At 37.0% G+C, this 20,796-nt stretch overlaps 1 protein-coding gene across 2 annotated transcripts in view; it reads left to right on the top strand.

Moving 5' to 3' along the window:
* The window catches only part of COL5A2 (collagen type V alpha 2 chain), a 160,234-nt gene that overhangs the window by 41,455 nt on the left and 97,983 nt on the right, over positions 1–20,796 (top strand). The window lies entirely within an intron of this gene.

Genomic DNA, 20,796 nt, shown 5'->3' with positions numbered 1-20,796 from the left:
CAAGCCAGAGGGTTTCGGATTATATGAGCAAGAAAGCTTATGCTGCTGGAGGAATGCATTTAACAAATTGCATCAACTCTGCTTAGCAGCTGTGGCAGAAAGTGGAGACTTTCTCTGTGCTGACACCCACACACGGCTTGCCTTTTGTTGCAGTCTGAGGAGCTCCTGAAATAACTGTGCTCTGTAAGCTGTTTTCCATGTGAACTGGAAGAGCAACTCAGCTTCGCCATTACAGCTGTGACTTTCATCCAGTTTCAAAGTCAAGTTCCAAAACAGTCTGTGTTTAGTCTCCAAGGAATGAAAAATAAGTTTGCCAGTCTTATTGCAACCTCAAGGCTTTTGCAGCTAAATTTCAAGGGAAGTAGAAGATGTGCCTGAACACTGGAGAAGGCAGCAGTTTGTGCTGCTCGGGCTACTGCTGTGTTCTGCAGTAAGTGAACTTGTAACTTGGGTCAAAAATACAATCCACTCTTAGTCACTATTAATTTTTGTTTCTGTTTTTTGTTTATCATTAGTTTACTAAAATTTTCAGATGTTTTAATGTTTAGGATTTTAAAATTAACATTTGCTTTTTCTTAACTTGCACACATGCCTCCTTCAAATACAGATGAGGTTGCAAAGAACAAGGCAGGAGAATCACATTGTTATAATTTATTATCTTTTAATAGCTTTACCTGATAGTTTTAATCTTGTTTCATTTTTTTCAGAAAAGGATTGGTAACAGCAGATTCTCTCAGGGAATTCCAGAACTTAATTTTCCCAACTTTCTCCTGAAGTTGCCAGTAGTTCTGTTTCCAAAATAAAGCGTCTACCCTCTAAAGAGTTTCTTGTGTCCACAAATGGTAGTGTGTACAGGTTCATTTATTGAATTTTTATCTAAGACAACCCTCTATTTCAGCAATGTTCATTTTATTTTCATGTGGTTGTTTTACTGCCATGAAATTTTCTGAATACTGATTTATGTATTTTTCTGTTTTGTGAGCAACTTTTTCTTACTTTGACTGGTTTTGGTGTAGCTGCGTTTTAAGAACAATGGGTGGGCAGATTATTTGGCTGTAGAGGAAATTTTGGCTCAGACAACCTATGTACTGGGGAAGAAATTAGCAGATGTTTCTCCTCATAGCAATGTGTACGAGAATCAATTGCAATATAAGATAATTGACCAGAGCTGGCAATTTCTGTGAGATAAGGTGGAGAGGAGAAGGCCTGACAACTAGAAGCCTACAGGTAGCAGAAGGAGGGAATCTTCTATCCCCATCCAGAGGAGTACTTGAGCTTTTCAGCGGACTTTGATTTTGACAACAGGACTAAAAGAAGCAGTTCTTGAAGTCATAGTTGGAGGGAATATTTCAACTGTATTTTCTCATACTGAAATCAAAATAGGTGCCTTTAGAAGGCTATGTCTGAGACTCTCTTCCAGATTTGTGTCTGCCTTGCTCCTTTGAAACGATCTCCTTTGAAGGTAGGATAATGGGAAGGAAACTGTACAGCTGCCCCCAGCCCCTTTCTCCTGACTTGGAGAAAGTATCCCAACAACATTTCATGTTCTCTGTAAAAAGAAAATACGGTTGTACTTAGGAAGAGGCATCTCATAGGAAAAAAAGAAGCTTGCATAGGGTTGAATGAGGCCAAGTTATTCTATCAAGTTGAGTATCCTGGGACAACAGTTAGATGAGCTTCCATTTTTGTCTGCTACACACAGTGTAAAAGTAACTTCAGTCCAGATCATTCGTTTTACGTGTATAGTATGCATTTTCCGTACCCGACATCTGTGATGCTGAAAGCATATTCAAATTTCCTATTAACTTTTTTGCTTTAATAGGAGTAGTATCAAGCTGCTGCTTCTGCAGTCTTTCAAAATTGTTACAGAGAGAAAATTAAGTTAATAATCTCTAACTTAAAATATATATTTTCCTGTTTTTCTAAGGTTTTAGAAAGAAATCATTCTCCAAAAGACACATTTTCAAACCATTTTCTTTGAAACATGAGCCAGTATGGTTGGTATTCTAGTTCTGTTGTGAAATGGGGGAAATACTGAAAACATTGTGATCTGGGTGTCCCAGATGCAAGTAGGACTTGTGACTTTCACAGTAACAGGGTTTCACCCCTAGATTATGTAGAGAACTCGTGCTCTCTTCCTGAGATGCCTGAAAGCTTTACTAGTTGATTTTGTTTCTCTCTTGGGAAATGAGAAGTCTCCTCGGGTTTATGTCAGAATTCATCTGTGTGTGTATAGAAGAAGGCAAGTCCCAGAATCACCTTACATCCCACAATCACATGATGCAAAAGTGAGACCAATGGTAGTGTTCGCTGTAAGCTACCTCTTTCACTTCTCAGTATTGAAATAAAGCTTGAAAATATTTGGCTGCAAGGAAGGATTAGTACTATTGTATTATAAATATGGAGTAATCTATTTCAAGTTTCTCTGGAATTTGCCACTCCTCTATTTGTACACCCTTAGCTACTTCTGGAGGTAAGTGAGTGGAAGGAATTTTCCTGAAATTGGTATTTATGAGCTCCTCTTCTAAGAACCAATCAGTTGTTAATATATGGAAAATAAAATGGAGAATCCATTATCTTCTGTTTTTATCATATAACTGAAAAATTTAAGATTGCTGTGTTTGAACAAAGAAATTAGCAGCCTTGTGCAGCAGCAGGTTAACTGATAGAGTGAATTGTTTACATTTGGAGTGTTGAGGAAAATAATTGGGAAGAATACATAAAACTGAGTTTTCATTCTGAAGTGTTACTTAGTACAAGGGCATGCTAAGACTCTGCTAAGCTGTTGTGAGAGTAAACACAAGCAAAAAAAAAAAACTGCTGAGGTACCTAAGTTGCCGTTTTAAGGTTTTTTGAGGTATAGCAGGTTGTAGCTTAGGATAAGGAAGTTACTGCAATTAAAACTTCGTGTGAAAATATGATGGGACGTATGTGTATATGCGTAGAATATGTTATGCTATGGTATTTTGGAGAAAGTGGCACCAAATGACTTGAGGGGTGGTTGTCAGCTCTCATCTGGATGACTTCAATTCCTTATGTGAGCAAAGACACAGATTTGGACAAATGTTATTTTGGAAAGCACGTGGTGTGCAGTGAGCAATTATGTAAATGATCAGTAGCACAGCAATGGTCTTTGGTGCACAAGAGGAATTCTGTGACTCCTTAAGCTGTAGGCACATCCAAAGGACGTGTCTGTGTCTACGTAGTGCATACATGTCCATGCTAAGTACTGAGTGCTGTGAAAGAGTTCTAATTCGGCTGCGTGTTAACAATAGAATTGAGGACTGCAGATGTGCTGTGAAGATGGTTAGGCCTTGCAATTTTTGTTTTTAATTAGCTATAGTACTTGTGAAATATCACATTGATTATGCTAGAAAATCTTGCATTTTCTTATAACCAATCAGGCATGGATAGGCATAGATCAAGCTTCTCATTTATTCATCCTAAATGAGAGACATGAGAAAGCACGTGTTAGCCTCTAGGACATCATCTGATGGAAAGCTGTAATAGTTAATGTACTGAATGACACTCATTCACTGGTAAAGAATTTTGAAACCGGACATCTATGCAGTCATCCTACAACTTAACTTTCAGTTGCGAGACTGATGTACCTTTGAAATACAAGCATATAAGTTAAAATAGTTACAATTCATTATCAAACATGTAAATTCCCTGGTCTGTCTCGAGTTGTTGGGTATTTTTTTAAGTACTTAAATAAGCTTGTTTTTATGTTAACGAAATTATGGAAACCATTATCTTTAGCTTATAAAATCTAAAAGTTAACTTGTGTGTTATTATACGAGCTGGGAAGTCAAGTTGGTGTGTATGAGACAAGTGACTTGGAGAGAATAAATGTATTTAATAGCATGCCATGGAAATGTGACCCTACAAATGGAATTAGATTGCTTGTGTCTGTTGGCATTTTTGACAGTTGGTGTTATCACTCGAATTATGCAGACATGGTGCTTAATGTTTACAGTAAAATTGCTTACCCAAAACTGAATTTCATAATTATTTCTACTCTTAACACTGTAATAAAAAAAAGTTGATCTTCCCTTCCAATTGCATGGCAATTTTTTCTGCATTGGAATACTTGAATGCTGCTGGTGAATCATATGGCCAGGGACAAGTAGCCTTGTCTGGAGTGATGCTAGCAAAAAGCAATTGTTAGCTGAAGCAATTGCAGTATTTCTAACTCAAAACATTCAAGCAGCACTAGAAATGAAAAAGTTGCTTATTTAAAATGATAGTTAGCTGTTTTGAAAATATAATGTAGAAGTTGTAAATAGCTCTTCAGTTACAGTGCAGCTATTGACAGTGCAGCTCTTGTTAGTTTCATTTAGCACCACAAAATGGCACCAGATGTGTCAGTTCTGAAGAGGCCCAGCATATGTTCTTGAGACAACATAGTCCTTGCAATGGACCAAATTTAGAAGTTTCACTGCTATCAATTAAACTGCCAGAGAGCTATAGTTAATCCCTTAATAACTATTCTTAGTCCGCTCTTCAGATGCAGCTTTTTAAACTCAAACTAAAAATACTAAGTTGAGTAACTTATGATGCATTTTGTTGATTCACATCCTGATTGTTTTGCTCCTTTCTTAAAGGAAATGGGTAATGAGTATGAGAGACATGAGATTTTTTTTTTTATGCCAGCAATTGTGTTTAATGTATTTGGCTCTAGCAGACCTCATTTCATTGCTCATACTAATTTTGCAGATTGGTAGCTCATCTTATTTCAGTAGCACTAGTGGTATGTCATCTGGAAGCGCAAAGCTGTATTCTTATGTGGATAAAATAACATCTTCCAAATGCTGTGTTCGGGTAAAACAGGTGTATTTCTTTCTTCTCTGCAGACAAAAATATCTGTCATTTCTGCCCTAAGCTGAGTGAGATAGTGTGAATTCACTTATGGTGGAATGGATGGGGTGGGTTTTCAGAAGAGAGCTTGAGGAAAAAGAAGTGTTGTAGTGTCATTTTATTTTCGAAGGGTTGGTGATTAGTTGCAATTGTTATGGTGATGTTCTGTAGGAATTTTACAGATATAAGTAAGATATATTTTTAATGGCTGTATGTAGCATTTCAGAGATATTATTTATGTTTCTTAATAGGACAGCTCACAATTTATTTCTGTCCTTAAGCTGACCAGAGTGGTGACTTGAAAGGTAACCTGTAGTTAAACTTCTGAGTGGTTTCTCGACTGACTTAATTTTCCATATAATTTTTTCTCATGTGGAGTATTGTCCTAGTCATAACAAAGAAAATAACAACAGGACATAGTCATGCAGATAACATTTGTCAAACAGAGAAATAAAAATAGGAAATGTTAATGCAAAAATGGTTTTTGAAGTGTATTATTTACGGCACATTGATAGTAATTAAAGCAGACCTCTGAAGAAACGTAAGGTTGACAAAAGCTGTTCTAAGGAATTGGATGAGAGATGCCTTCTCTTGTGGGTGGAAGGATGCTCCCTTATTGTACCATAACTGCTAATTGCCCAGAAAAGTGCAAGAGAAATATTAAGCAGAGAGTGTATGGTACATGCAAGGTGAAGAGGCAGTGAGGTGACAGGGTTCTACTTCACTTCTTACTGTAGGGCAATTCTTTCCAGCTCCTCTCTGGCATGCCTTTGTGCAGGACACTTTATCCAAAGGCTTCTTTCTAATAATCGTGCAGCATTGCCCTTGAAATTCAGGTTCTGATGTCTCAAATCAGTTTCTAATAGTATTTATTTTTAATTGTATTTATAATTGCTTTTATCAATGGTGATGAGTTTTTGATGTAATTTGCTGTTTATACTGAAAACACAAAGAAAGCTTTAATAACTAAGTATGCTTATGAGGAAGGCAGAAGGAAGCAATGCCTACTGCTATCTTGCTGCAGAGTAGAAAATAGGGGCCTGCTGTCATTCTGTGAGTTAGTATGTGCTTTTTCCAACAAGCTGCCCCACTGCTGAAACCTTGTTACAGTGTTGAAAAGGAAGAGTGATGAATAGCTAGATGAACTATCTATCCTTAAACAACTTAAATTGTAGTTTAAGCTTGAAAGAAGTGTTTGGCTTCTAGATGACATCTCCTGAAAAGAGTCTGGATCTTGACAGCAAATAATAAGAAGCATGCAAAATAAATGCTATCTTTTTTTAACTCTACATCAACTTGATTTTTATTCCTGGTTAAAAATATTTCCTCTGACAGTACTAATAGGCTCAGAGTTGGAATGTAAATGCAAAAATTGTTTGTGATAGCTTTTAATGTCTAATTTGCTTTCCAAAGGCATGTATTACTTTTACCTGCTGTTGCTTGTTTGCTTAGCTGTTTTGCTAATTATGAGTTGAAATGGCTGCCAGAAAGAGATTAAGACGTTATACGTACTTTACAGACTTGCTTGCAAGCATGGTTACTGATTTAAATTTCTTTGCTTTGTATTATAAGAAATTGTAAGTCAGATTTAGGAGTCTTAAAAATTGACAACAAATGGGAAATGGATTTCAAAATTTACCAGTTCAACTGATTGATAAAAACAACAAAATTAATAATAAAAAGACAAAAAGAATGAGTCTTGAATCCTCAAAAGTGGAAAAAATTGAGCTTATTTTTTTTAGGAAGTTTTGTGCCATAATATTTGTGGTCATTTTTAAATATTCCAACTATAGTACTCCATCCATGATCTATTTTTTCTTTATTTCCTTCTTTCAGACATAGTTGTGGAGAAGCAGAGCCACTCTGAAATACCTAACTGCTTTGGAAGGAACATAAATGATGACAGATGAAACTGTTTTGAAAAATGAAAACTGCTTATCTGTCATTGCTTAAAAAAAAAAACCAAACACCTGGTACACCATAAAGGATTTTTTGTACACTGAAGTGAATATATGTAATTGCTGACTTTTGATTGTCTTTGAGCTTAGACTAAAGAACCCAAGGCAACCTGATTTTTCAGGAGCTTACAGCACTCCCCAAAGTGAAGTAATTAGATATGAGCAATGAAATCAACTTGTCAGATCTTTCTTAAGTAGGGTGCAATGAGGAAAGACTTTCCTGAGGTGGAAAGGAAATGATTGACACAGATGAACTAGTTTTGATCTAATTTTCTGAAATGCAAACCAAGAAGCATCATTACATGATATTGTGATTAATAGCTACTCAACAGTTTTGGATTCTTTACTGGAACAAAATAAGTTATTTTGATGGAATGGGAAATTTGGGCGTAGAAAATGACTGTCTTGCTTACCATTCCCAAGTTGATATTTAGAACTACTGTTTTAATAATAGTTTTCTTAAAAAAAAAATCAATTACTCAATATTTCCATGACTACATATTCTGCAGTTGCTGTGAGATTACTAGTAACTTATTTCCCTTTCACCCTCAAAACCCTGTGCAGTCTTACTTCCAGACTGGATTAAATGGAGAATGTCTTATTAGACTTCGATTGTCATGGAAAGTTGATAAGTCTTGAGACAGGTGAAGAGTAAAACTAGGAAGCTAAGCTTTAGGAAAGCTCAATTCCAACTCTTCAGGGAGCTAATAAACAAAACACCCTAGAAAACTGTGCTCGTGGGGAAGGGCGTAGAGTAGAGCTGGCAGATATTTAAGGAGGCTTTCTTTGTGGCACAAGGGCTCTGCATCTCGATGTGTAGCAAGTCGGGAAAGGAAGGCACTGGCATGGCTGAACCCAGGATCTGCTGGTCAAACTGAAGAGTGAGAACGCACAGGCAGTGGAAACAAGGAAAGGGAAGAGTTTAAGGAAGCTGCTAGGCTGGGTAGGGATGCAGTCCTGCTGCTCAACTCCGGTGGTGAGACCTCATCTGCAGTACTGTATCCAGATGTGGAGTACTCAGTACAGGAGGGATACAAGCCCATTGGAGCATGTCCAGAGAAGGATCACAGTAATTAGCCATAGAATAGAACACCTCTTAAATGAGGACAGGCTGAGAGAGCTGGGGAGGTTCATCCTGGAGAAGAGACGGCTCCGAGGTCATCTGATAGCAGCCTTTGAAGTATCTACAGGGGAGCTACAGGAAAGAAGGGAAGGCTTTGAGCAGACTCAGAGAGGTGGCAGGATACCACTTTCTTTCAGTCCTCATAGTATGAAGTAAATTAGGCAAATTAGGTCCCTTCCTGTTCAGTACTTCACTCCAGCAGTCACATGAATGTGTCTTAATAGAACATACAAATCTAATGGGAGGTTTCTGGTGAAGCAGTAGCTTTTATCCTTCATGCAGAGAGATGCCTAGCAAATGACTGTGCAGCTGCTGTAACCTCATTGTTCAGGCCAAAGGGTTTCTGCTTAGCATGAAACTTGATTTCCGTTCGTCCTGTGCATTTTCTGGAAAACTTGGTTCAGAAACAGAAAAAATATTTTAAATGTTACAGTGCTTAAGAAATATATATGAAGTTAATTTTGGAGAAGGCATAATCTGGAATGTCTTAGCTTATTTCTTTGCTGGCTTCCTTTTATTAGCATTGTTGGGAAAAGACTAGGAAAGGGGAAGAGGAGAAGGAGCTGCATGCAGCAAATTTATGTCTGAGAGAGAATGATTAAGCTGTGAAATAAAAACAGCTCCTGGGCCACCACTGCAAAGTAAGACATGCAGTCCCAAGTAGGGTTACATAAAGGGGACTATGGGCTGCTGAGGAGTGGCCTGAAGAAGAAAGGAGAATACTTGGCTGTGTGATGAAAAGGGGCAAACTCAGGTGTAACTATTGATGGGATGATTTATTTCATGTTTCCTATTTCCACTAACCTGGCTGAAATCATATTCCCTGGAATTCACCCTTGTTTTTATGTACTGAACTAGGTACATGCCTGCATGGGTGTAGTGAAGTCCTGGTTCTGTTGGCTCGGGTTTAATTAAGGGAGATGCACACCTTCATTTTTGCCCTAAATCCTCTTACTTGTGTTAACTTATTTGTCTTACTTTCTGATCCAATCCCTTCTAAGCTGGGATGTTAACCCCTGACCTGCTATTTCCTTCATCTTCTACTGTGTTTCACCATCTGGTGCAAAATACAAACTAGCAGGAAGTTATAAAATTGCATTTCTGTTGAAGTGACAAGTTTTAAAATGCTACTGCGTTGTTTACTAAAGGACAGGACAAAAGTTAGCTGCTTTTGACCAGGGTCACTAAGCTGTCCATATGCCTGCCTAACCCTGCGGGACTTCGGTTGCACAGTTCATAAAATGAAATGTCTCATTTGTGGAAGTAATTATCACAGCAACAGGAAACTTAGGCCTGATATAACATGACCTGGGCTTATATTCCCATACTGTTAGTAGAAAAATTATAAAGAAGCGATATTACACATTCAGCAGCTTACTTCCTTTATGTTATAAAGATAAACCTTATGCCTGGCAAATGCTGAACTACTGTGGGATGAGGCAAGTGGGGGGAAAAAGACTCTGAACAGAAATCTGAACTTACTCTTTGTAATCAAGTGGGACTGAAGCTTGAGGAGCAAGAGGCTGTACCACATACACACATGCTCTGTTTCACGTAAAGATCCACTGAACCGCTAAGCTTGGCACTGACCCTCTGGCAGGGGTGACTAGAGGAATTGAGGTACGAAGCCACAGTTGTTAGCTGCTCTGGATCTCAGATGAAAGTTCTGTACTATGAGAGCAGCGAGGTACTACAACAGGCTGCCCAGAGGGGCTGTGGATGCCCAGTTCCTGGAGGTGTTCAAGGCCAGACTGCATGGGGCCCTGGGCAGCCTGGTCTGGCATTAAATGGGGGGGTTGGTGGCCCTGCATGAGGCAGGAGGTGGGAGATTAATGGTCCTTGAGATCCCTTCCTACCCTGGCCATTCTGTGCTTCTGTGATGTGGAGCTAAGCACTGAGCTAACATGAGCCCAAAGCCAACCAAGTTAATTAGTCTACTGGAATGTACTGTATTTTTTTTGCTATTTCAAAATGTGATTTGGCCTATAGTCATTAAAAAAAAAAGCACACCATGAAAATGAGCGATCATTCAAGAAGTGCTGCAGCTGTAAGAGTTTATTTTGCTCTTGACAAATGTCTGTGTAGCATCTGTTAAATTTAATGAGAGCTACACAGGTAAAATGATGACTTGCTTTAAAAAAAATGTTTTTTGTTTGAACACTAGTGATTGAATTTGCCAAGCCTGCACTGCTGGCTTTTCTACAAGAATGCAGGCAATCATTAAACTCTTAAAATCCTTCCCTATTTGCATAATGGGTGCAGAAGATTGGACATGTAAAGAATTGCACTGATTCTACTTGATTTTTACAAATGTTATATAATTAGTCATTAGTTTCTTAAATAGACATATGCTATCACATTGCATAGAAGCTATGGATTCCTTAGTGTTAATGTGGGAAAGTAACTGGATGGGTCTTTGGGCAGCCTGGTTGAGTATTAAATGTGGAGGTTGGTGGCCCTGCATTTGGCAGGAGGGTTGGAGATAAATGATCCTTGAGGTCCCTTCCAACCCTGACTGCTCTGTGATTCTGTGAATCCATTTCTAGTCTGTCTTTAAAAGTACGCTTGGTTTTACAGTCATCCTGCAACAGTACTACAAAGTTATGGAAAGTTGTTCAGTGAGGACTTGGGGCTATAAAGCTAGATGAATATTATTGAAATGTTTTAGGCTTCGTAGGATCCACGTCAATTTCAACGTAAAAAATAGGTAAGGTACTGTAATGTGTTCTATATATTTGGTTTGACTGTGTACTCTGGTAATCATCAGAAGCTCGAGTTTCAATACTACTCAGAGTAACTTTCTTGGTTATTTATTGGGGTCATTTTTCTCTGCCAGCACAAATGTAGCATTTGTCTTTGCCTTTCTCTGACCTCTGTTTTCATAAAGAGTGCTCAGTGCTGACTTAATCTGGCTGTGTAAAAGTGACAGGAAAGAAAAATTGACAGTAGACAATTTCAAATTGTCCTTAAATGGATTGAGCGGTTTTACTTGGTATCTCCTTTCTTGTAGAAATAAATGGTCCTTCTGGTACAGTCTACATGATAAAACATATAGAGTTTCGAACATGACGATAAGCTGTGTGAGAAAACACATGCTAATAAAAATTTTGAAAATAATCCAGCTTCACATGAATGAAGATAACATTCTCAATTACGTATCCATTCTTTTGTTTCATTTGTAGGTATTTTAACTTGAGGTAGCTTTTTTTGGTAGCTCAGATACTTGAGATCTTGGGGGGAAAAAAAAAGCATGATTCAGTTTTGCTCATGTTTATACAGGCTTGTTCTCTGCCAAAGAAAATATTCATTTGTGTGCCACCCTCACTAAGCATTTCCTTTTGTCTGTGGGCGTAAAAAATTTAGTGTGGTCTTCTGTGGTGGGTTGTAGCATATACCTAAGGTAATGTGCTCATAAAGTTCCTTGGTTTAGGTTTAGTAGTAAATGCTTAAATAGCCATTACAGTTCTATGAAAGTAAGCCTACTGTGCTCTCATTTGCTTTGCCTTTTGTTGCCACAATTTCTTTGTCACTGTTGACACAAAGAGTCTGAATATGGCCTACTGGTTGCATGCCTTTGAACATGGTAGAAAGTCCTTTTCGAGGATGTACATTAGCAGTTCAGCGGGCTGATTTTTCTTATAAAATTAGGATATCTAACCTGCTGTGTTACAAGCCCTCTCTGAATATGTCCCACCTTGACTAGAGGCTGATATATTACTGCTTTAAAAAGGTTATTTCTTAAGGAGTCTGTGAATTCTCTTATAGAGAGTAAGTTCTCAGGTGTCACAGAGGGAACATAAGGACTATTTCTGTTTTGATCTTCTCTCCCTTTCATTTTCTGCTTAGTAGAGTAGTCTCACAAGATAATTCAAGACAGCCTGGTTTTCAAAAAGACTGAAACGATAGAGATTAGTTTAATCAAACCTAGAAAAAATCATAAGAGTGACCAAGCCCTAATAATATTTGAATAAATGCTGCTGACTTGTGAAGACTTTACCACGTTCTTCAGTCAGTATTTGTATGGAGCCCTACTAACTTTGCTGGGGCTCAGGACTGTTTTGACAACTACTCCTAAGAGACTCTTGCAAGATAAGGCTGAGATTATTCAGTGTTTGCTTTTCCTTTGGAGAAACATTGTTGCAGACTTCTTAAATCCAAATAAATGACATGAAGATTTAAAATGTAAGATTTTCCTTTATTCTCAGTAGAATAGGGCTGGTCTTGCATACCAATCTCTTACTGTTACATGTAATGATAAGAACAGTTCAAGAAAGTGGTTGAAAAATGCAGAGTTCCTATTCACTCTTTGTATGTCAGCTGCCATGTTACCTACTGGTAATTGTGTAAACTTAAATATTAACATAATTAAAGCTTAAATTCTAGTTACTGAACCATAGAATCACCACGGCTGTATAAAACCTCCCAGATTATGTAGTTTGGATCTTCACTTAACATCAATATTTCTCCACTGACGATTTTAGATAAGCTGTTTCCTTATTAACACTAAACAAGAGCATCTGTTGTATTCTCTTTGAAAGCGTTGTTCACTCAGAAATTGTGCTTTGATCTTTGTAGCGGGAGAATTTTTGTAGTGGAGAATGTTGGAAGTACATCCGAGAGACTGAAATAATTTTTTCATGTGTATTTTATACCGAGTATGCGAGATGTTGAAATAGAAGCAGAGAATAGTCAACCATAATAAAATACTTTTGGTATCCTAAATTCAGTGCAACATCAAGTATGTTCTACCAAATAAAGTGAAATAATCATTTCAATAGTAATGCATAAGATTTTTGTTAATATCATAATCGAAACAGTAAAACGACATGAAAAGTCTCTAATAAACAAGTGTAATTAGATGATACATAACATGGAATTAACTCTTACCTATGCTGCTTAGTTTTCTTTTTGCAAATGTATTTGTGTTTGAATTAAGTGAACTAATTCAGGTGAATTAAACTAAAGCTTAGGCAACTAAAATTTGAGTATTTGTGACAGTTAAGTTTATAAAGGAGTGAATATGGAACGAAGTGGGCGCAAAGTATTAAAAATATGGTGTATTTTTTATCTGCCCCATGACCTGAAAAGCCAGGGCTGTGCCATTCACTGAGCAGGGGAGGCTTGGGTGGGTGGGCATGCTCATCAGTTTGCCAAAGAACACTGTGCTGGAGATTAGGTCAGCAGTCTGCGTGGAAAACAGATTAGGTGGTAGTAAGGGGCACTGAAAGGTATCTGCAGGCTTCACCCTCATCTTGTCTTGGGTACAGGAAAGTTTGCAGGCTTTGCACTTTTCACTGATGTGAAGGTAAACTCATTTTCTGTAAGATTCAAGGAAGAATTTACGTGACATGCTGTAGTATTTTATTTGAATTATTATTAATATAATATAATATTATTATATTGAAGTATTTGAATATGGATCCTTTATGCAAATCCTAGTATGCAAATTTCTAGTAAGAGCTCTAAGTCTTTTGAAAGCACCTGAGAAATGCGGAGAAAAGAGTGATGCTGTCCCTATGCTGTGGGATCTGGTTTATATCATCCTATTGCTGAGTTGAAGGGGCTTGCGTTACAAGCTAAGTTTGTGGTCATGTGTTGCAGTACTGTAAAACTGAATTTAGCTGCTTGAATTACCAACAGGAGTTTGGAGACGGTTTGTGAGTTCGTACCTATCACAAGAAGTTTAAGCATGTTTAATGAGAAATAAGACAAGTGTCTGAGGAAATGTGAAATGGTCTCTAAGCATGAATAACTACTTCGTAACATCTCAGGATCATCTCTGAAAGGCCATCAAGCTGGTTTCCTGCAATACTTCTTAAAATCTAGCAGTTGTAGTAAAATAAAGCACGTCAGCGAGTACAGAAGGTGTATATTCTCCTTGAACAATCTGTTTCAGCCCATTAACCAGACAAAAATCTGCTTGCTGATGGGCCATAGCTTTGAAAATAATCCTATCTCATGGTTAGTTCTGGCCTAAAATTCCTAAAAAGGCTCAGTTAACACTTCTTCACAGCAAAGATGAAGTGTAGACTTGATGGATTTCTTCTGAGTAAATTATGGTTCCAATTACCACTTAGTCTTTAAAAACAATGGGAGATGTGCTTCACATATGCATTCAAATCCATATGTAATAAGAGTCATAAATGCAATAGAATATTGGAAAGAAGACAGAATGAAAAGGAAATGGACAAGTAAAGGAGGCAGAATGAACCTTTCTTTTTAATCTGTTTTGCATTCTGTATTTGAGTCTAGCATAAGTAACCAGGCAACTGAACTCAAATTTATTTTGTGTTGTCCTGGCCTTATAATTGTAACGATGACATCAGTGCTCACACTGCTAGACTTAGAGCTCTTAGGTGACTTTTTTCTATCCTAGTATTAGCTTTGTGCGAGTATGATGCATAAACTGAAATCTTACGTCCTTGCTGTACACAAATGATGATTCCTGTATTTGTCTCTCTTCTCTACTACTTCCTTCTGCAGCTGTTCCTATTTATTTTTCTTACGTTAATTATATTTTATGGTGTTGATCTTGACATAGTTTTCTGTTCTTTTTTTTCCTTCCTGCTTTGGCATGATAGCTTGCTTTGGTGTGGTATCAAGGATAGCTGCCTAAAATATTGGGGTTTTTTTCTTTTGACCTCGCAAAAAGCAAAATAATTCCAATAAAATACCTCGAGCAAGCTGAATTCCTTTTGTCAATAGAGCTCAGGCATTTCCCAGCTTTAGAGTTAAAATGAAATGCTCGTAGACTTACTGGGATTGGGGAAAAAAAAGAAGATAAAAAATGGAGACTTTCTGGCAAATGTAAATTAAAAACGTAATATATCAAACATTCACTAAACATCTGCTAAGATTTTTACATAGGAAACAATATCCTGTGTATATGGATCCCTTCAGTCCTTCTTTATTGCCTGCGTAAAGTTGCAGGTGCTTTGTTTCACATGGCTGTATGTGTTGTTCCTAAGCAGAAAAGAATATGGTTTTATAGAGAAAAGAAGAAATCTTATAGTCTCTGGCCCTTTTCTTCAGTGTGTCTCTGCTGAGAAGAGAAATTCTACTTGGACTTTTCTCCACTTCTGGCATGCCAATGCCCCATCTGCTTGAGATGCTCTCTCCTGCAGACCACCCATTGCTTCCTGGTCAATAGCAGACTCAGCTTGAAACAAATGATGAAAAAAATCTTGTTTTAAAGCTAACAGAAAAATTCCAGTACATTTGCTTAGCCTGGGGTTTATATAATTTGGCATTTCAATCTATAGAGCAAGAAAAGCTTTCCTTGGAGCATAATCTGCGTTTTTTCCTTCAAGATGAATTTTAACATACATTAACTGTGATTCAGAAATTCCCCCTGGAGCACAGTTGTTTCTTTAGCCATTCTCAAATAGCATCTGTAGGCTAACTCTCTTAATCAGCATATAGTATGTACCATTTTTTTCAGCATCTTTATTTTGCTAGGAAACAAGTTGCATCTTGGGAGCAGTATTGTGTATGTAAGACCACGTCTTGAACTTAACACTTGTTATGGTTAGCAGGAATTTGGCTACGGGCTTAAATGCTCTGTTTTGCAGGTATGCCTCAACTAGATGACTGTTGGCATTGGATATTCCACAGAACAAACTGTAAAGGTCAAGGTCAAGAAAGTATATTGATTACGAAAAAGAAAACCATTGCCTAGTATATTTATAGAGCTTTGGTTCAATGTTAGTTTTACAGCCAGTGTTACGTTGGTTCTGGAGACCAGAAATGAAAACCGTGCGCTCTTCTTAACAAACAGAAACAGTTAAAATCAGGAGGACTGAGCACAGATTCAGGCAGGATGTTGTGATAATCTGGCTATTTTGCTTCTGGTAGCTGAGGACGCACACTCTTAGGTCTGTTGCTTGCAAATAAATGCTAGTGAATATACAGTACCATCTGTATGCAGTTTCTGATAAAGATATGGGGCAATGAGGATTTAATTGAACTGCACATGATCTTGCCATCTTTTCACCGAGTTGGTTAATAATGCTCAGGTGTCTTGAGAATAATTTCAGTAATGTTTTAGTAAAATGAAATCTGTGGTGATTTCGTGTTCTTAATAAATGTTACAGTCTAAAATTGAACAAGGCTGACAAAATGGCAGAATAAATGCGTAAGATTTTAACTGTGTAATTAGTTTATGTATTGTATACTAGACAAGCATAGTATTTAATGTATTAAAGGAATGATACGTCTTCATTTCTTAGTATAACAAATCATCAAAGACCCACGTGAAACATTACAGCAGTTCTTGGGTCTGCTACATCGTCTGACTGACAATAGAACCAAGTAGTTACATACCTAGACACTGTTTGTTTTGTTTTTCAACAAAGGAATGTGTGAAATGAGAGAAAATAAGATCACTTAATTACTGTGGATAAAGTATTGAAGTGATGACTTAAGTGCTTTGAGACCTTGAGCATGGACACAGCTCCTTACCAGCCTATTTCTGAAATAGAAGAGGGTAGAAAATGAACTTTCAGCCGAAGTCATGCTTACAGTCCCATTGTTTTAACTGAGACCCATGGTTAGAAAAATGATGGGCCTTCAGTAAAGGAAAAAGCTCCAAGTATCTCACTTAGCTCACTTGGAATTCCTAGGTAAAGAAACTTAATATTTAGAATGAAAAAAAAAAAGATGAAGATCATTGGTGCCTGTTTGAATTGCGGATTAGCGTTTGCCCTTGCTATTTAAACACGTAGCTTGATGTGTGTATATTTTTACTTAATTTGTTTAAGTTCTAAGGAAGAGGAGAACTAGATAGACAATGAATTTGTAATAAACGCTGAAATAATGATGCCATTTTTCCTGTTCTAGGTAAAAAATAGTCTTTTTTTTTTTTTTCAAGAAGCACTTCGTGAAGATTTCCCTTAATTATTTCTGATCTTTCCCTTGTACTAATGTTGAGTTGAATTTAACTGAGGCATTCTGAAGGAGAGGCTGCCAGTGCTAATAACCTTACATAGCTTATTAGGTTTGGACTTGCTCATAGCAAAAACAAACTCAAAATGACTGACATAATCCAAGACCTCACACAGTTTAACAGATTAAAGCAAAGTATCATCCCACTTCCCTAAATTAAAACTAGCTGTGACACAGTTTCACGTGGTTCAAGTGTAAGCAGGAAAGAGATCTTTATTCCCTCTTCTCCACAAGGACTACAGTTCAATTTCTTTTTAAACCTCCCCACCCAAAAGTTGATGGGAAAATTCTACTGGAAACAGGCAGCAACATATCTGATGTAACAGTATTTATTGTTTCTAGCTGATAGTAATTTTTTCTGTGGATTTTTGAGCAGGGAGACTGGAATCTTGAGCGAGTACAGTTTGGATTTTAGTATTTCTAAAGATCCAAGTTAAAAGTAGCATCATATTCCTTCATTTATATTGCTATTTTTTGCAGTATCCCATTACGTTTTCTGATTTTAAATGAGAGATTTATTATTTACCTTGTGGAAAACTAATGTAAAACAAAAGAACAGATTCCCTCTGCAGTAAAGAATTGTTTAAGTACAATGTGAACACGATTCAGAGGAAAAGAAAAATTTTACACTCATATCTGATTTCAGTCAAGTTGATTTTCATGGTTAATTTTAATAAGACTAATATTTTACACTGACTATATTTTTAAGTTTAAAAATGGTGCTCGTCTTACTTTTTTGGTTAATTGTGTTCCAAGAGCTATTATTCAAGGTGGAAATTTCTAAGAGTACTTACCATGGGTTTAACTACCTAGGTCAATTCTGATAGTAACTCTCACATTGACTTAAGCTTTATTTCAAAAGCAACGCTTTTGAAAATCTTTGTCATTCTTGAATAGATATTCTGGACTCAAACTGAGCTTGAATTTCCCCACTTCCATTAATTTCATGTTGCTACTAAAAGTACAGTCTGGCATACTACTTGTAGCAGTAGATTTTTATTTATGAATAGATTTTTATCAGATATGTACAAATGAATTTAAAATAGTTTTATACGCTGTGTATGTGAGAGTTCCTTATATTCTACTGAATAGAATGAGCTTTTCATGGATATTGAAATTTTAATTGCTCAGATGTGTATATACTCTGAAAGAAATGAAGATAATTATTTTTTTTCCTGTCCTGACTTGGAGGTTTTGAAACATGTAATCACATGCATTTTATTTACAAATATTTTTGAATCCTCAAAATTAACTAACTGTATTCCCTAGCTTCATCTATCACTCCAAGTGTGCTTTGGATATGAAATTTAACTTTGAACATTATGTATGATTTTTAGCCCTACTCTTTGGCTAAAATGTAGGAGTTGATATCAACGGACTGGATTTTAGTTAGTATTTAGCTTGATCTTTCTTCAGGTTACTGCATCTGGAAATTTCCAGGAGCATCCCAGCTTTGGGGACAGTTGTCATTCCATGAAGACATTTCGGAGCTTACAATGAAGGAGGCAGATGCTTTTGTGGCTGCTGTTCCCTTCGTCTGATATAGAGACCCTTTGTATCTTAAAGCATTTGGTTGCCCTTGAGTGAAGGAAGCATTGGAAATGGATCTTTTAATCATTTAACTTTATTTTCTTTTATCTCCTGGGAGTCAGAAATCAACCATAAATCAGTAGCTGTGAGCATCCCAATTGTGGAGCATTTCCAACTGGTAGAAGGAGCCTAGTTTTATGGCTGTGTTTCCAGATCAGTTGTCTACTGAGACACAGTGGTAAGAGGATAGTTCTTAACCCTACCATTCATGCAGTATCTCTGTCTACTAAATTTGCTGTAGTTGTCTGCTTGATGTTTAATATATAACAGTGGGTAGATCCAAGTTAGTTGGAGGGGAATTTATTCCAAGAGGCAGATATCTGGATTATCCTCTCAAGAACTTTCATCCTGTATAGGTTTTCTTTCCAAGGATAGACGTGAGAATAAAAATGAGCTCCAAAAATATATATCTGGCTTTCATTCTACTGAATGCATGACCTTAGCGTAGTTTGTTAAATTCCACATTCCTCTGCTCTTACAGAATCCTAGGAAATATGGAAAAACTGAAAAATGGTTGGAGAGCAGTTGTTCCATAAATATACAGTGTTATTTTATGCAGTGTTGGTTTCTTCCTTACTGAGACAAGGAGAGGGGAGGTGTTGCTGTGCATACTTCGAATTATTTATCTGCCCACTCATAATTGTTTAGCCTGACTCTTACAATGGTGCTAACTAAACAATTTCTCTCACTTGTACCCAAAGTAATGCAATCATATATTTTAGGCCTATAAATGTATTTGTTTAAATGAAAAATGATGGGCTTAATGACTAGAGCTGTGATGCTTGTAATAAAATTCAAAAGCTCATCAAATGTACAGATGTAGTGAAAGGAAGTATTTATAAGTAGGCACAGAGGGATTCATTTGCTAAATCATCAACATCTCTCTATTCTCCATTGCTAAACTGTTATAATTATGTGGTATAATTTATTGGTGAGATCGTGGCAGAAATGGAAGTAAAGGATGACTTGAAGATATTGTCATAGGAATCTCTTCAAAGTGCTGACCTCACTGACTCTTCTAAAAAGAACTTGTACTTAAAATGGTAAAAGAGGTCTTTCTCATTCTTCCTTTCTCTCAGTGAACTGTAGAGAGGAAAATATCATCGCTGTTCTTGTGCAGTTAGTCTGAGGTAAGGAATAATGATGATAAGGCTCTTCTTCGTGCAAGTAAGCTAGGAATTTACAAACCTGTTGCAGACTAAGACTTAGGAAGCATCTTTTAACTAATTTTTAAGACAAAGCTACTAATGCTAATGGTAAGTTTTACCAGTGGATAGACATGTCTGTAATTGAAGGGTAGTCAGTTTCTGCTGTAGTTTGACCATAGGCAGGGTGCAAGATTTTCAGCTGAGTTATCCGAGCAGTTGTCATCTTACTTTATAAGAAGTTGAACATGAATACCCTACAGTTACTAGCACGTAGTTCAGAATTGTGCACAGTGATGAAAAACCATGAAGACAAAGACGTACACAAGGAGTCTTCAAAACACTGCTTGTATTCTCATCCTTTTTCCTTTTAAGTTATTAATACTAATATTCCTGTTTTTAAATAACAATAGAACACTTGCAGTTGTGGGAAATATTACAAAGTATTAGTGTAAAAATGTGCTCTTGCTCTTTTCTCATTTACGTAATGATTTTCTACCATGTGTAATTTTCATGAGGCGGTTTAGCAATAGCAGCTTGCTTGATTATGCCCTAAGCTACTTGTTTGCTACTTTCTTGCTGATGTGCATACAGACGTGTGTAAGATCAGGTCTGAATCTATTCATAGAAGATCTGATGTTTCTAGCCAGCATCAGATAACAACAGCTTTTCAAGGGAAGTGTGGCTTTGATAAAGTACGACATGAAAAATGTCTGACTTGTGAGACCAGCAAAACATTGTAAATGCTCATGAACCTGTCAAAACTCAATTTCACCTATGAGTGGCCTGGCTAACAGATGCTAAGTTTTGTTTTATGAGTTTTGAGTTTCTCAGGTGATACTCACCAATGATTCTGCTTGCATTCCTTCAGTATTTCTCTCCCTTTCTTGAAGGTTTTGCTCCTGTGCCTTATTGTCTGTGGGATACTATGCTTCTGCAGTGGTTACTGTGTCCAGACTCAAAGTAAACAGAACTTGCTTTTCCGATTTTGTTGTGTTACAGTGAAATAACTAATCTTTGGTCTTTCTATTGAGCAGACTTTATATGAAATAGCAGTTCTATACAAGTTCTGGTGTTGCCTTTTCTGGGTGCAGAAGAAAACTTGGTAGGCTTTAAGCTTCTGCATGTCTTAGAAGGGTTAAATACCATTGTGATAAGCAGAGTGGGCCGCTGTTTC

The sequence above is a fragment of the Meleagris gallopavo genome, chromosome 7, assembly GCF_000146605.3.
Source record: "Meleagris gallopavo isolate NT-WF06-2002-E0010 breed Aviagen turkey brand Nicholas breeding stock chromosome 7, Turkey_5.1, whole genome shotgun sequence".
Classification (NCBI taxonomy): domain Eukaryota; kingdom Metazoa; phylum Chordata; class Aves; order Galliformes; family Phasianidae; genus Meleagris; species Meleagris gallopavo.
This window is presented reverse-complemented; position numbering and strand designations above follow the sequence as displayed.